Below are 16,611 nucleotides of genomic sequence, written 5' to 3'. Positions count from 1 at the left end.
ATTATTCTGACGTCGCTCGCTGACCTTCCAATAGCAAAAGCTTGATCTTCAAATATTAATTACGTATTCCTGACCTTGCTTGGTATTCGTCAACCAGCTAATGCATAATTATATGGATCATGAATACTAAGAGGCAAACCTTCACCGGATTGGTAAATTCGCTTCGGAGTTCGACGTTAAATGACATGATCTGGAGAGGTTCACTCCCAACATCCTCATGTGAACCATACGGTCACAATACTTGATTTAATGTGGTAAGTGGCTCTGTATTGCATTACCCTTACGAAAAATAACCATGGTTTTATTATAGTAAAACTGTTAACCCATGTTGTTTAGCGAGTTGATTACCATTCGTATAACCACAGATAAATACCATGGTTAAACTATGGTTAATATAGCAAAACCATTGTTAATTTGTTGTTACCATTGTGTTTTTGTTTTTTTGTTTTTTTTTGGGGGGGGGGGGTAATTTGTAGTAAAACCATGGTTAATTATAACGACATTTAAGTTAATCTTTTTTTTTTTTTGTAATAAAGTTGTTGACAGGCTGAACTTTGTGGTATCTACCTATCTATCTATGTCTGCCTATTTGAGAATTCTTTTTTTTAATTTTCACATTGATCTCTGTTTTAAGTTCAATTTAATGACATATTCCAAATCAATTTTATTTATTTATTTATTTGCTTTGTCAGACGTTGAGGGTTTCTGTGTTGAAACTGTATTGAACAAGATGCAAGTGCAGGGCTTATGGACCCTGATAAATATTTAAATTTGTACTGGAGTGAGTTACAACCCATTTGGAATGTCTGGAAGTAGTAAAAGGAAATTTTATACATCTTTTCAAACTCCATCCTTTATGAAAGGGATGCGGTTTAAAGGATTGAATCAGGCTTCCAGAGAAGTTTAAACCATGGAATGAAGTGACTTTGATAGGCCAGACTGCTGCATTTTTATTTTATAAACGTGGTATCAACAGACTGGAATGTTCAGATATACCATCCTGCTCTTGTTAATACTGAAAGTAGGCTTGATCATATAGCTCACCAAATGTTTACAGGATGTGACCCTAACGATAAAATTGTAGCTGATAAAGTGAAACACGTTTGTATTGTTTGCTTACAGTTACAGAAAAAAACAATTTAAAACAATTAGTTTAGTAACAAATATTTTTTTGTATGCATTATAAGTAAACACTATTTCAATCTTTATAGGCCTACTACAAAATTCCATGAAGTGGTGTGTTACTTGCCATCTCTATTTTTTTTGTGCAACCCAAGAGAGGCATATTGATGACACCCAGAGACTTTTATTATATATATTTAATTTTTTATTTAAAAAAATATCCTATATTAATTAGAAAATATAAAAACACTTATGAAAATTAATTCTGCAACATTAATAAAATGTGACTTTAACACATGCAAAAAATTAAAAATAAATAAATTAAAATAAAACAACTTTTCCTGTCTGTTTCCTCTTAAATGATCTTTGATGTGGGAATATTTTAAAGCTTTATACTCAAATCCAATTATTTATAGCATGTGAGATATATGGAACAATATATACTGATAACATAACAAGAGATTTATAATCCACTGTATTTTTTATTTAGCAATTTTTCCTTTCAATAAAGGTATGAGACAAAAAGTTTTTTGAATATTTATTTTCTTGCAGAAAATGTCTAACATTCATTCAGTCATTCAGGGTTGGCTGTAGTTTTCGAAAAAAGAAAGGACACTTTAACTCAGTATCAGGCACGTGCACACATAGACATCAAAGGGGGCTTGAGCACCTGCCCTTTTTATTCCTGGAGAGAAAGTGCCCTTTTTTCTGGGGTGTTTTTTTTTTTTTTTTTTTTTTTAAATAAGGTATATTCCTGTTTGCGCACAGCTTCCCTGTCAAACAAATATATTTATTGAAGAATGGTATATCTAAATATCAGGTCAGGAGTTCTGAAGCGCTCATTGAGCTGATGATACTGCGCATGTGTGATTCAGTTGTGAAGCAGACTGACTCACAGCTCGTCTGAAACGAACTGGTTCTTTTGGTGATTGATTCTTAACTGATTCTATGCTTATGTTATAAGCGCGGGTAAACTGAAGGCTTGAATTAAGGGCAGTCATCGCTAATGACATTACATCGAGCGCAAAAGAACCGGTGAACCGTTTTTTTTTTCAACTGGTTTATTTGATCGAATTGTCCGAAAGAACCGCGGTTCACTTGAGCACCTGCTCCTTTGCCCCAAAAGTGCCCTTTTGTCAAAGCAAAATTTCCTCGAATTTTTTTTGTAATAACATACCCTTTTGTCAACGCCCAATCATTATATTATTACAATTTATTAATAATAATTTAGTCGTAAATAAAATGACTAATATGATGACCTTTCACCTGACCGGGAAAATTCCTCAGGCCGCACGCGGATTTTTAATTGCTCAAATATATTTTCAACACCGCAGCAGCTGGTAACTGGTGTTTCATTCTCAGCGAAGTGATTTTGATGTTTATTTACTTATTATTATTATTTTACAAGAACGATGTGAGAACATGCAGATATGTTACTGTGTGTACACTGTAAAAAATTGTCCTGTAAAATAACAGTAAAGAGCTGGCAGCAGAGACGCCAGCAGTATACCGTTATTTTTACGGTATTCATACGTAAAATGACTTTACGGTAGTAGTCTGTTAACCAGAAATACAGTTTATTTCTGTAATCACACTGTTAAATGATTTCACAGTCTAATACAGTAAAAAAAATGCAGCATATATCTATGATTTATTTGAAAACTAAAATAATATTGTTTAGGTTGTTACTTTAACTTATAACATCTACTGTGCCTGTCTACAGTAAACTGTGAGAAGTTAAAGTAACAACCTAAACAATATTATTTTAGTTTTCAAATAAATCATAGATATATGCTGCATTTTTTTACTGTATTAGAAATAATCCTAAATTTAGCTGTTTCTTAAAATTCTTCATTGATATTTAAATACATTAAATACATTGATAATCAAATACCTTTATTTCAAAGAGCAATGCCAATGTCAACATGAATACAAAAAAAAAAAAAAAAAATGGAAAGAAAAAGAAAAAATTTCCTCACAAGTCAACTTAAAAGATGTATATATGTATATATACATATATGCAATATATTCTCTGCTGTCTGTAAAAATATACTTTCATAATAACATTTGAACATATGCAGAATTGGCAACATTTTGAAAACATACTTAAGAACATTTTGAAAATGGCCATTTTGAAACTAGAACATTTTAGCAGGATGAATCAAATATATGCATCAATAAATACATTTAAAAATTAAACAGTAAGGTAGGCAACTGTGCCACTGCAAGCTAGACTTGCAGGTTACCTCTTAAAATTGTCCTATGAGGCTTGTGTTTTTACATCTTATTTGTTGATCCAGGAGAGATGACCATCACTTTGGTAGTTGCTGTTCCTCTGTGCAGCATTATTCCAGTACTTCCACTGTCATAAAACAACAAATATTCATAATGATAAATAAACTATACAATCAGGAATGTACAACATACACTCCAAGCTAATGCTTATAAATTTTATAATAACAGTTCTCTTGTGGCTTAATCCGTGTGTGTATGTGTGTGTGTTTGTGTAGATGTGTGTGTGTGTGCGTGTGTATGTGTGTGTGTGTGTGTACTGAGGCTTGAAATGCAAATTTTATGCAAAAAAATACAAACACATTAATTTAATTGTATATATCCATAAAATGATGACAGGGAATGAAGGGGTTTACCTTTGAATGAATTCCAGAGTTGCAGGCTGCCTCTTATTGATACTGAAGGTTGAAAATGTAGTAGATTGCAAACATATCAACAAGTCCTGTTGCAAATGTTGGTGTGATGCCCTCAGAGATTACAAGGCCCTCAAAGGTGATCACCCAACCCATAATTGTGATTTGCCCTGTTGCACCTGAAACATGGGAATAATTGTTGCCTTGTGTAAACATTTGTAAACTCAAGATCAATGGGCGATATGATATACAATTTGTCTATCAATGAATATAAATTAAATGTATATTACCAGGCAGTATCAGGCGAGGACTTGCAGGAAGACTGAGAGTTGTCTTAACGTCAGCTGCAGTGGCAGACACCTGAAGGGAACAAGTACATTATCTTTATCATAATAAGATTTTTAAGAAGAATATTTATATAAAGAACAATAATTAGTAAACACTAGCGGAGAGTAACCTAGAGATGAAAGAAGTAGGCTTCTGAAGTACCTACAATCAAACTGCTAAATAGTTTTGGCATAAAAAATTTAAAGGGTAACAATTTTATTTTTACAGGTCTTGGGGAGTTCTACTGCAGACGTCTAAAACGTAGTATGAACCCTTTTGTTGCTCTAGAGGAAACTGCACATAATATGATAAATTGCTTCCAGTGATATCAATCAGTGGACAAGTTGCATTGTGGATAATGTAGGCACCAGGTTTTGAAAAGGAAGAAGAATATTTGGAATAAAAAAGTTAAAACTTGTGTTTCTGCTGTATTGATTTGATCATTTGCTTTTAAAAATTTCAACAGTGTCATAGTAGGGCAAAGAAGACAAGTGCAATACTTTTTAAAACCTTGCACCTACTTTACCCATAATGCAATTTAGTAACTGGCTGACAACATGGAGGTAATTTATCAGCTTACACGCAGCTTTCTGTGAGCTACAAAATAATTTACACTTCCATTTTCACAAATGTAGTAGTATTCCCCAAAACGCACTTAAAGGTTAAATTAGGTGTATTTTTATGAATTCTCATGTGTCGTACTGTATGTCACTATTATGGCACAGTTATGACAACAGATCTGACGGGAACATTTTGTTATTGCCCAATGGCAAATTCCTTGTAGACTGAAAATCTACAAACATGTATTAGTCTTGATTACGGCTGCTGGCTGATTTTTAGTTACACCGTATCAGTGATCATGCAGAAAAGTTTAACCTTAACCGAGTTGCAATGTTAAGATAGTGAAAGAAAAGCTAACATTACCAAAATTAAATAAAATACCACCCAAAAGTAATATGGTTTTGGCTATTCAAATCTAAGCCCCACTGTTAAATGACATGTTCAAATCCCTAGCAAGACAAGCTACTATAAGTTTGATATCAAGCATTCTTGGCAATATGAATAAGATTTGAATTACCGTTTAATTTGTAGATGCAAGACCAGATGGTTGTTGATGAAGAACACTCAACGATGTGCAGCACGTCATCTAAATTGTGTATCCTGTTCTGGACAATCTCCTATCCAAATGATGGTTCCCAAAGTCCCTCCAGGAGTTAATGGCAAATTATTTCTGTATTTCTTAAAGTTGACCAAAAGCAGTAGCCTCAATTTAAAAATATTAACGTTGTAACAAGCTTCTGACCATGTTCCAAATTCCCCAGTCAATACGCAGTTTCAAAAAAATACTGTATTGTACTGTAATTTAAAACATCAGCATACTGTTTAGGGCCTCTGTCTTGTTATTCCGGTTTAAGGAGCCCACAATGCATTGCGAACTACAGTATTAAACTGTTTAACATGAAAACAGTATTTTAGTGTTGAATATCAGCTGTAAATTTACAGCAATTGCTTACAGTGTAGCCTGTAGTGTAGAAGTAACAGTAGCGTGCTGTTTGAGGGAGAAAAGTTTCACAGGCATCGAAGGGTCTGGTCTTTTTTATGTTATTTGACTAAACTTTTATTATATTACAGTACTTATTTATTTTTTAACACGTTGAGTGCCTAAAAAATAATTATCACAACACTGGTTAGGCTTATTCAGGTTTTCTCATTCTCTGAATTATCATTATAAAAATAAAAACAATTCAGGAATTAATTATATAATTATATTTTAAATGTGACGCAAATATATATTTTTTCTACAATAGCAACAGTGCTTTCAACAGCAAGACCACTTTAGCCTGTAAACTCAATAATATCTCTCTGGAAATAAATGTAAAACTATCAGTGTCAATAAAAAATGCATAATATACCTGACATCAAAGTGCAGTGTGAAGGAGATGAATAACAAATGTAGCCTGTCATTTGTTTACATTGCAAAGGTGTTCAATTTTAGACAATAACAACTACAACAGTAATAATAATATTAATCACTATATTCCAGTGGATCCGTTTTTTTATGTTTTGTATCAATATTTAAGATGGACTTATTGATTAGGTGCAAGAGTAGTAGTGATGGTTAAAATAATAGATTAATGCTGAAACAGAGAAGAAACAGCCATCAGGTTGGGACAATTTAAGACATTTCAGTTTCTAATCCCAGAGCTATTATTATTTTAAACTTAAAATTGTCTTCTCTATTGTTTCTTTGCATCAAAGCATTTGCTGCTGTATCAATAACCATCCATATCGATACGTGAATCCGCAAGGAATGCATCACAATATATTGCTGTATTGATATTTTGAACAGCGCCATTTAAAGCCTTGTTCCATGTGCCCCTTTTATACTTTGAGCACCTGCCCCTCCAAAGGTCTCTGAACGGCCCTGCTCAGTATTTATACTACCCTAATAAAACCAGTTCTCGAGCACGTTTGACCCCCAAGGCCCGTTTAGTTTGACTAGTCTGATCATCCCGGGCGATGTTTGTTTGCCCTCGCAGGAACAGGTGGTCCAGAGCGCGGTTCATTTGGGCACGGGCGCGGTACGCATGTAATGACTGCCAACCGCGCCTTTCCTCTTATCCCTCATCTCATCAGAAGAGCTTATGGTGCATCTAGGGAAGAAAAGAACACTCTTTGGTACAGTAAAGCAAATAAAGCGAATTCAGATTAAAATAAAATTTAATTCTTAGTTATTTGTAGCTTGGCAGGTCATTTTTGACTGGGATCACAAGTGTGATTTGTTAAGTTTTGTACAGAATAAAAATGTCGGCTTTCAAAGTCGTTTAGTGTGTGGTTGTATAAATAATTTAAGAGCAGCATCTGTTGCCAGTCATCCTCACAAAGATTCTTTTTAAGTAAAAATTTGAAACTGACGCTGGTGACCTGCACCTGTTTCCTAATATGTAGGCCTGTTAATTTAAATAACGAATTGACAAATAGAAAAAAACCAACTTAAACATAACATTTTTGTATCCAATTTATTTGATACACCTTAATTATTTTTCATATGTTTGAGGAAACATTTGTACATTTAATAGAATGATGGAATGAAAATTAAAATATACAGATAAATGACTTCTGTTTCGGAATAAATAAATCCGTAGGCCTATCTAATTTTCGTTCAAACTAGTACTCAGGTTTTGTATTTGGACATGTTCTCTTCTATGTGTTATGACTGTTGATATAGGTTTTATTTATATAGTTGAACAGACGTGCATTAGTGACCTGTGGTGAGATAGTCTTTCTACACACCTTCTAACTTTATAGTTCGAGTAGCGTGTTGAAATCTGCAGCAGTATTTAGGAATTTGGGGCTATTGTGAAAGATTTTCATATTTTCATATAACGGGCACGTTGGTCACGGTGACGGAGTGGTAGTTTATTATGCGTCTCCCATTGTGTTCTACGGTTTCTTTTTCAATAGGATCAAATAAAAGAAGGTTGAAACCCGAAAGTGTATTTTTTGAGAAAAACAACCTTCTCGAATCCTTTAATGAAAGTGCACAAATCCCATTCTATCAATCACAAATTAAGAAACTCAAATACGCTCACAGTTTTGCTACTGTTGTTTTCGTGGATATGGTGCAAAACACAAGCCTGAATCAAAAATCTGAAGTCACGGACGATTTTATTTTATTTATTTATTTATTTATTTTGCACATCGGCAAATCAGTAGGCTATGTGAATTCTTGCAATGAGAGTTGCGAATGTTTTCTCACAAGTAGCATCCTATATTCTTGGCTCACAAACACTAGGCCTACCTGAAAGAGAAAGCATCCAAGGAAACAAAAATACCGGTTGAATCTGCTGCTATGAGTCTCAAACGCTGTTTTTCGCGCAATCTCCCTTATGCACCACATATCTGTGTGAAATAGGGAGCAAAAGTGATTCGTGTGTCATCATATATTGTGCCCACTATATCCTTAGGGGGGAAAAATATTAGTAATGTTTATAGCTACTCGATCCTGTTCATGCGAAACATTGATATTTAAAACACTTCGATTTGTGATTTAATTTTAAGGCCAGTCTGAAAAATATTTAGGTAATAATCACAAAATTAACTTTATGATATCACCATACATTTCGTCAGCGATTTTAGAACAGTGCACTTTTAAAGACTCTCAATGTAGCCTAATAAAAAGAAGCATGTAACAAAAATATCTAATGGCATGGCTTGTTTACTTATCTGTTAGCCTACACAAGGTAAATTCGGTGGCTTTATCGGGTGAAAGATGTTAGCACGTGTCCAATGGCTCCAGAGACGATGCACAGATGTAGCCTCAATAAATCAAACTACACACTTTAATAGGCTGCATTACTGTCCATCCAGGTTTCGTTTGACGCTGATTTCGACGCGTAGATACCAGTCCAAAATAGTTTATGTGATACGGGAGTTTAAACCGTTAACTGTTTGAAGAATATTTCAGAATACCGTTTTAATGACGGTGGCTATATCGTCCATGCTGCAGGTGCATAAAGCGCCGCTAACTCTCGCTTTCGTTTCACGGAAATACATGGGTTGACGGAGCAGTAAATGTGTAGGTGAAACATCTTAAATACCTTGAGTGCACAGGAACCCCGAGGCATGATTTTTGCTCCAAATATATTTGCTTTAATCGTGGGATGTTTGAAAAAAGCATATGCGTCTTTTCACTCCGAAGATTTCGGCAAAAGGTTTTATTTTCCGAGGTAAGATTTTCACTTCACAATGTCCCTTCCAAAATGAATAGCTTGTAAGCCTTTTATGATTGTTAAACTTAAGGTATATCATTGCAAACATTACTCTGTGCTCTAAAAAAATTGACATATTATGACATCGTGTCATGCAAGGTCGCTTACAGAATGTTCATATAATGTTAGAAATAGCCTGTGTGTGTGTGTGTGTGTGTGTGTGTGTGTGTGTGTGTGTGTGTGTTTGCGTGAGTGTGTGTTTTAGGCAATAGTCAGTGAGTGGACTTTGTCTTTGTACTGTTTACATTTGTTTGCTATATCTTTTACAATTTTAGATATTTTTTTGCTATTTTGTTTAACTGAATCTGAATTAAAGCGATTGTATTATCAGCTACATTAGCAATAAATGGTTAGAACATAAAGAATGGATACTACGGTACTGTTTATAATATAAATCAAATTTTATAACTGAAATTAAACCAAGGTTAAACATAGTTGGCATATCATAAACACCTGGGTTTGTTTGTATCTTTCTTTATTACGCGCGCTCTTCTCCGCTCTTTCTCCTGTTTTCCACAGAAAGGCGCGCACCGGCGCACGTGCTTAATTTAAAGACTAACGGTCATTTCGTTTTACTGACTACATTCGTTTAGTGATCTCTTTGTTTAATAATTACTTACAATTAATATGTATACGAGATAATACAATATTGTGATTTCAGAGAGATTTGACACGTCTAATTAAAGATGATGTTAACCGAGAAGTTTTTGTTTAGGCCCTAGGCCTACTGACCAAAAAAACAAGCACATCATCGTTAATTCAGCGGTAAGAAATTTATGTACTGTTGTCCTAGCCAAAGTCATATAAATGTTATTCATTTTCAATGTCTGTTAAATTAAAACTTACATTTAGAATTAAAAATTTAATTTAAACCCAAAATTGTGTCGCAGTTAAGTTGAAATCTTATAGCCTATTAATTGATAGTCTCATTTAATGCTCCTTATGGTTAAATGTGCTCTTGATATTAATATGTGATATTTGATATATTTAATGAAACAATAGTTTAAAACAAGAACTATTAAGGCCCATCCAACTATCTTCCATGCTGCTTATGGGATGTGGGAGTGCTGGGTGATTACTGACGTGCAGCAGGGTATATCAGGGTAAAAATGTTAGTAGAACATTATGGGAACCCTCAGATAACTTTATGGGAACCTTATAGGAACGTTCCTCTAAGTTAAGAAAACTTTCCTGGCTAACCAACAAGTGAACATTCTTGGGAACCCAAAATTGTTAACTGGGTTCTCTCTTATTTAGTTTAGTTTCAATTAGATTTTATTCATTGTAATCTCAAATTTGTATTAAGGATGCAAGATATTTTTCCCTTTTACAAGTCTCGTTTTTATTTTTGGGGTATACTAGATTTTCATTATTCACAGATTATTTATTCAGTTATTTTTTGCATATTGAACATTGTTGCAGCACACCTGTTCCCTGTTTTTCAATTTGTACTTTGTGTTTGGTCAGCGTACATGTTACAAAACATTAGATTATTCTGATTTGGCATTAAACTAACCTTTATTATTAATAAACTCTTGAAAACATTTTTGCTGCTTAATAGTTTTGTCATGCACCATTCAAAAGTTTGGGGTAAGGGAGAATGAGTACTTGTATTCAGCTATTGGACGCATTTAATTTAAAATATTACAAAAGATTTCTTCTGTTTAGTTATTTTGAATTTTCTATGCATTAAAGAATCCAAGAAAAAAATTATTAAAGTTTCCATAAAAACATTTATCTGTATCTTTGATGAAAAAAAAAAAGGCTAAATATAGCCTTGGTGAGCATAAAAGACTTCACAAAACAAACAAAAAAAGTGTTTAAAACATTGAAAGATACCAAACTAATGTATATATTTATAACACAGCGGAACAACTGGGAGGTTGGAAGAACCTCTGAAGGAGAATGAATATGGAAAGAAAAAACAGCCATATCGAAAGTAGGAAAATATTTCTAATTGACTTTCTTATAAGTAAATGTTCAAGCTTTAGTAAGCTTAACTGCAATATTTGCACTGTTTTGCCTTATTATTTAAACAGATGGTACCAGCATTGAAACACAGTTTGGAACCATGACACTTCAACAGCATAACGACATTCCACAACATTATAATATAAATAGATCTACATCACACAGACAACCACCAATTCAAAATTCAGACCAGTATCTTCAGGACTTCAGAATTGACCAGAAGAATGGTGGCACAGTAGTTGCTCCAAACATACTAGGATCCATAATAGCTGGTGATGTATATGTGGTGAGTGTTAATCTAATATTGTACATTTTGCTGAGTTGCTAATTTAAGATATGGCTTATGTGTATATTGTTATAAGTACTGTTTACATTTTGTATGGGTTTTTCTTTTTCAGACACAGGTGTCTCACTTTACCTCAATAAACAACAATGGTAAGAGCGAGAAAAGACATGTCAGACTCTTGCTCAATAAAACTGTTCAATCTTAAGTGCAATACTTCTGTTCATCACATGATATGTCCTGATTTCTAGAAACTCTTCAGAGCGTAAAGAATAAGATAAAAACAAGGATTATGAAGGACTCTGAGAGGATTTTGGAGGGAAGTGCACAACAGTCAGTCTCTCTAAATAAGATCTACACACAACTGTTCATCATCAATGACGAGTCAGACCCCATCAATAGAGAACACGAGATCTGGCAGATTGAGACGACCAATGATTTAAACACATCAGCACAGACAATCATAAACTACAATGAAATTCTTAAACCACCACTGGATGAAAATAGAACCATGAAGACTGTTTTAACAAAAGGAATTGCCGGAATTGGGAAAACGGTCACTGTGCAGAAGTTTGTCCACGACTGGGCAAGTGGAAAAGCCAATCAGGATCTAGAATTTGTTTTCCTCCTCCCATTCCGAGAGCTAAACTTGCTCGAGGGAAAAAAGAGTCTTTCTGACCTGCTTTGTGACTTTTACCCAGAGTTCAAAAACGTGAGAACTATCTCTGACTGGATCTGCGATAGAAAAGTTCTGTTCATCTTAGATGGGCTGGATGAATATAAAAATGAATTGAGCTTTCAAACCAGCATTTTGTCAGACCTTACTAAAAAAGACACAGTGGATGTCCTCCTAGCAAACCTTCTTAGAGGAAAACTGCTTCCGTCTGCACACCTGTGGATCACCAGCCGGCCTGTGGCAGCTGAACAGCTTCCGTCTGAGATCTTCAGACAGGGGTATGTCACACAGATCAGAGGATTCATAGATGAACAGAAGGACGAGTACTTCGCGAGGCAGTTTGAGGATCCAGATCTAACCCAAAAAGTCATCTGTCACCTGAGGACTCACAAGAGCCTGTGGATACTCTGCCACATTCCCCTCTTTTGTTGGATTTCATCGGTTGTTCTGAAAACCATCATTAAAAGTCAAAATAAAGCTAGTGAAATGCCCTCAAATCAGACAGAAATGTATATCCACTATCTGCTCATTCAGACTGGGTTAAGCCACAACAAATATCAAGGCAAAAGTGTGTCACAAGAAGATGCTCTCATAGAGCACAAAGAACTGATTAAGAAACTGGCGGCGTTGGCCTACTGGAAGCTGAAGGAACAGAATGCCATCTTCAGTAAAGAAGACTTGAGGAAATATTATATCACTCCTGACGAAGCTCTTCGATACCCAGGCATCATCACGTATGTCTCCGAGTGCAAGTCTGGATATAACAGGACTAAACTTTTCAGCTTTGTCCATATCAGTGTCCAGGAATTCTTTGCAGCCTTGTTTGTTTTTCATGAATTTCTATCCGGAAATCAAGACCCCCTGGGATTAACTAAAGCTAAAATGGGGCAAAAGGCTAATTTGTCCGATTTTCTCAAGAGCGTGATTGATGTGGCTCTGGAAAGCAAAAATGAACACTTGGATCTTTTTAACTGTTTTCTCTTTGGGATTTCTTGTGATTCCAGCAGACGTATACTCGAGGGACTCCTGCCTCGATCGGAAGACAGTAGTTTAGAAGACCACAAAAAAGTGACCAAGTACATTAAGTCTTTGAGGAGGAAAGATCTGTCCCCTGAGAGATGCTTAAGTCTTGTTCGATGCATCGTGGAGCTCAAGGACAGTTCTTTTTTGCAGATGCCAGATCTTGAAAGCTCACGGACCACGAAGCCCCTCACACTGTTCCAGTGCACGCTTCTGGCTTTCCGGTTTGTGATGTCAGATACAGAGCATGATGAGTTTGTCCTCAGGAAATTCAACATGACTTTAGAAGGATTTCAGAGATTCTCTCCAGCCATCACACGTTTCAGAACGGCTATGTAAGTATCATGAAAACTTCTGTGGAAATATTCAATATATTCTTAGTCAAAGTTAAGTGTAACATACAGTAGTTTACATGTAAAATCATTGAGTTTAAATGCAATACTTACAGGCTCAAAGGAAGTGGCTTTACAGAGAAACACTGTGAAATCCTGATGCCTTTACTGACCTCACCAAACTCTCATCTGACTCATCTTGATCTGAGCCACAATGGTCTGGGAGTGTCTGCACTGAAGCAACTTTCTAGAGCCTTCTGTGATCCCAAATGCCAGATTCAGATGCTAAACCTCAGCCACAATGACCTCCATAGTCAGGACATGGAGCTCATCAGGAACGTGCTTTCAGGATCAAATGTGAATCTGAAAATCCTGGACCTCAGTGACAATCAACTTGAAGATGAAGGAGTGAAAATGATCTCAGCTGGGCTGCAGGAGCGCTAACTGTCATCTTGAAGTTCTGAAGTAGGTCAAACTAAGTGCAAACATCAGGGTCCAGACAGATGGGTTAAATAAGCATTGTTAAATGAACGATATATGCTGTAAGGGGTTAAGAATATCATTCAGAATATCATTCCTTGGCCAGTTGATCGGAACCAAAATCTGATTTTGCTTTATAGACTTTCAGGCTGTCATATTAAAGAAGGAGTTTTGAAGTTGCTGTCATCTTTGAAAGCAAGTCTGAGAGAGCTGGACCTGCAGTATAATGACCTTGAAAACATCATGGAAAAGAAAGTTTGTCTACGGAAATATAAGCTGCCCTCACTGAGGTAATGTAGGTTTTATCTCCTATTGGTTCACGTCGAAGGTTAGATTGAACATCCACTGGATCCTATCAAACTTGTAGTGAGGACTTTTATTCTTCCTGAGTGAATTGTTCACTGTCGTGTTCAAGTATACTTCCTTTAGGGTTACACAAGCACTGAAGGTGGTGTCTAATGTAAATTAGTGAATGCATTGTGAAATGAGAGACTATCTATTTGTGCTTCAATAAATGTGCATTGTACATATTAACTGTTACTAACCCTAACTCTCACTAGAATTTACACTGGAGGAGTCTGCAGTCACCAACCAGGACTGTACCAATGTGAGTTTAATCATGGATCATCACAAAGATTTATAGCAGTTATATCACCCGGCAGCCCAAGACTGGTTGCCCACTGAAGCTAAGCAGGGTAGAGTCTGGTCTGTATCTGGATGGGAGACCTCCTGGGAAAACTAGGTTGCTGTTGGAAGAGGTGTTAGTGAGGCCAGCAGGGTGTGGTCTGTGTGGGTCCTAACGCCCCAGTGTAGTGACGGGGACACTACACTGACAAAAAGCACCGTCTCTGCAACGTTAAACCAGAGGTCCTGACTCTCTGGGGTCATTAAAAATCCCAGGATGTCCATCGAAAAAGAGTAGGTGTGTAACCTACCTCTGGCCAAATTCGCCTCCAAATTCATGGCCTCCTAACCATCCCCATATCTGCTAATTGGCTTCTTCACTCTGTCTCCTCTCCACCAAGAGTGTGTGTGGTGGGCGTCCTGGTGCGATATGGCTGCCGTCACATCATCCAGGTGGATGCTGCACACAGGTGGTGGATGAGGAGATTCCCCTCTTCTATGTAAAGCACTTTGAGTGCCTAGAAAAGCACTATATAAATGTAAGGAATTATTATTATTATTAAGATTGTAGGTTAAAATGTAGATGAAGTGTATTTGTAGTTGCTGTAACTACTTTACCATTTTTAACACCTTCATTTTCCATTCATTTTAAATGGTCTTGTGGAGTAATAGATGGATTTATAGAAATGCAAAACTGTGTTTTACATTTATTCATGTGCTCATAAAAACCTGGCCGTATTAAAATATTGAAAGAATTACCAAAATGCTGTTTAAAGTAGCTTTAGATGATATATTGCATGTGACTCCCCTAAAGTGTTTTTTACGTCATCTACACACAATATTCTGCTAATGCTAATTGTAGATATTTATGCTGAGAATTTCTGATAAGTCTCACTTTGTTTTTAGATGCTGTCCCGCTCACCTTTGACCCTCAGACGGCTAACAAGTACCTCTATCTGAACGAGGACAATACTGTAGCGGTTCGTAAGAGGAGAAGCAGCAGCTTCCTGCTAATGACGAAAGATTTGACAAGTGTAACCAGGTCCTGTGCTGCCAGCCGCTGTCAGGACGCTGTTTCTTCACTGCGGATGTGATCGGAGCAGGTGTGCACATAGGTGTGGCCTGTAGGGAATCAAGAGGAAGGGTGCGAATGACACCGTATGTCTGGGGACGTAATAAGATGTCTTGGTGTTTATGTTGCTCAAAAAATGTATGCGTGGCTCATGACAAAAAGACTGAATCACTAACTAAACCACTTCAAAACAGAGTCAGCCAGAAAACTCGGTGTGTTCCTGGACCAGGAGGCTGCTTCTATTTCCTTCTATAGGATGAGCCCGGAGCCCGAACTCTTGTACATGTTTGATGCAGATTTTCCTGAGGACCAGGAACTTTATGCTGCGTTCAGTATTCAGGAACCAGACAGCTCAGTCTGTTTACAGGCAATCATCACTATAACTACAAGTAGTTACTGTTACAGTTACAATTTGTGGTCCAGACATGATGATGACAAATTAGGAGATGTTTGCTATTATTGTTGAAGGCGTGGATCCCAGAATCATCATGGCCTTCATAAAAAGTATATTTTTTTGATTATTGATTAAGTTGTTAATCAGTATGTAAACTTATATATTGTTAGTGAGTTGAATACAATTATTATTTACCATGTACTAGTTATAGTCACTAAGATCAACCATGTTATTGGAATGTGTTTTCTCTTGTTTGGGAGCTTCTTCCTTTGCTTACTCCTCTTTACTCCTCTCAGGTTAAAGGTCTCTGCATGCAAACGAATATATGCTTTTAACTTAAATTTTTTCGCTATTTCAGCCAATCAGAGTCATTTTACCTAAATAATGAGTACTTAGGTTAGAGTATAATTGCTGTTATATTAAAAATGTATGCAGAGCGGCCTACAAACTTATTTTTACTGGAGTACTGAACCTGACTTCTGCTGATAAGACTGCAAACTATTTTTCTTCAGTAATTTTGTCTTCAATTGACTTCATCTCTGACTCTTGGTCTTCATTAATCATACCTGAACTGGGGTTTAACTGTAAATTCCCCTACACTGATTAAGTAAACAGACTTGCGGTATTCACCTAGCAGACCTAGTAACCTAGACCTAGGAACCAGCTAATAAAACAACCTAGAAGCACCAGAAAGTATTGAAACATCACCAATGATAATCAGCAAACCCAAAAACTCCAGAAGTCTTTACTATATAATAATATATAATATAATCAATACCAGGGGTGACTCTAGGATTTTCTTAGCTCAAGTATGCGAGCCTTTTTGCAACATGCACTGTTATATGTTTAAGTTGTAATACATATACATTAAAATAATACACTGTAATGTGTAT

The 16,611-nt window shown here is 35.9% G+C and overlaps 1 pseudogene; it reads left to right on the top strand.

Annotated features, from left to right (window-relative positions):
- The first annotated feature begins 168 nt into the window (after window positions 1–168).
- On the top strand, window positions 169–15,713 carry LOC113077524 (NACHT, LRR and PYD domains-containing protein 3-like; annotated as a pseudogene).
- Window positions 15,714–16,611: the final 898 nt, after the last annotated feature.

This window comes from Carassius auratus, unplaced genomic scaffold, assembly GCF_003368295.1.
Source record: "Carassius auratus strain Wakin unplaced genomic scaffold, ASM336829v1 scaf_tig00022813, whole genome shotgun sequence".
Taxonomy (NCBI): domain Eukaryota; kingdom Metazoa; phylum Chordata; class Actinopteri; order Cypriniformes; family Cyprinidae; genus Carassius; species Carassius auratus.
The sequence above is the reverse complement of the archived record's forward strand: the minus strand, read 5'-3'. Positions and strand labels throughout refer to the sequence as shown.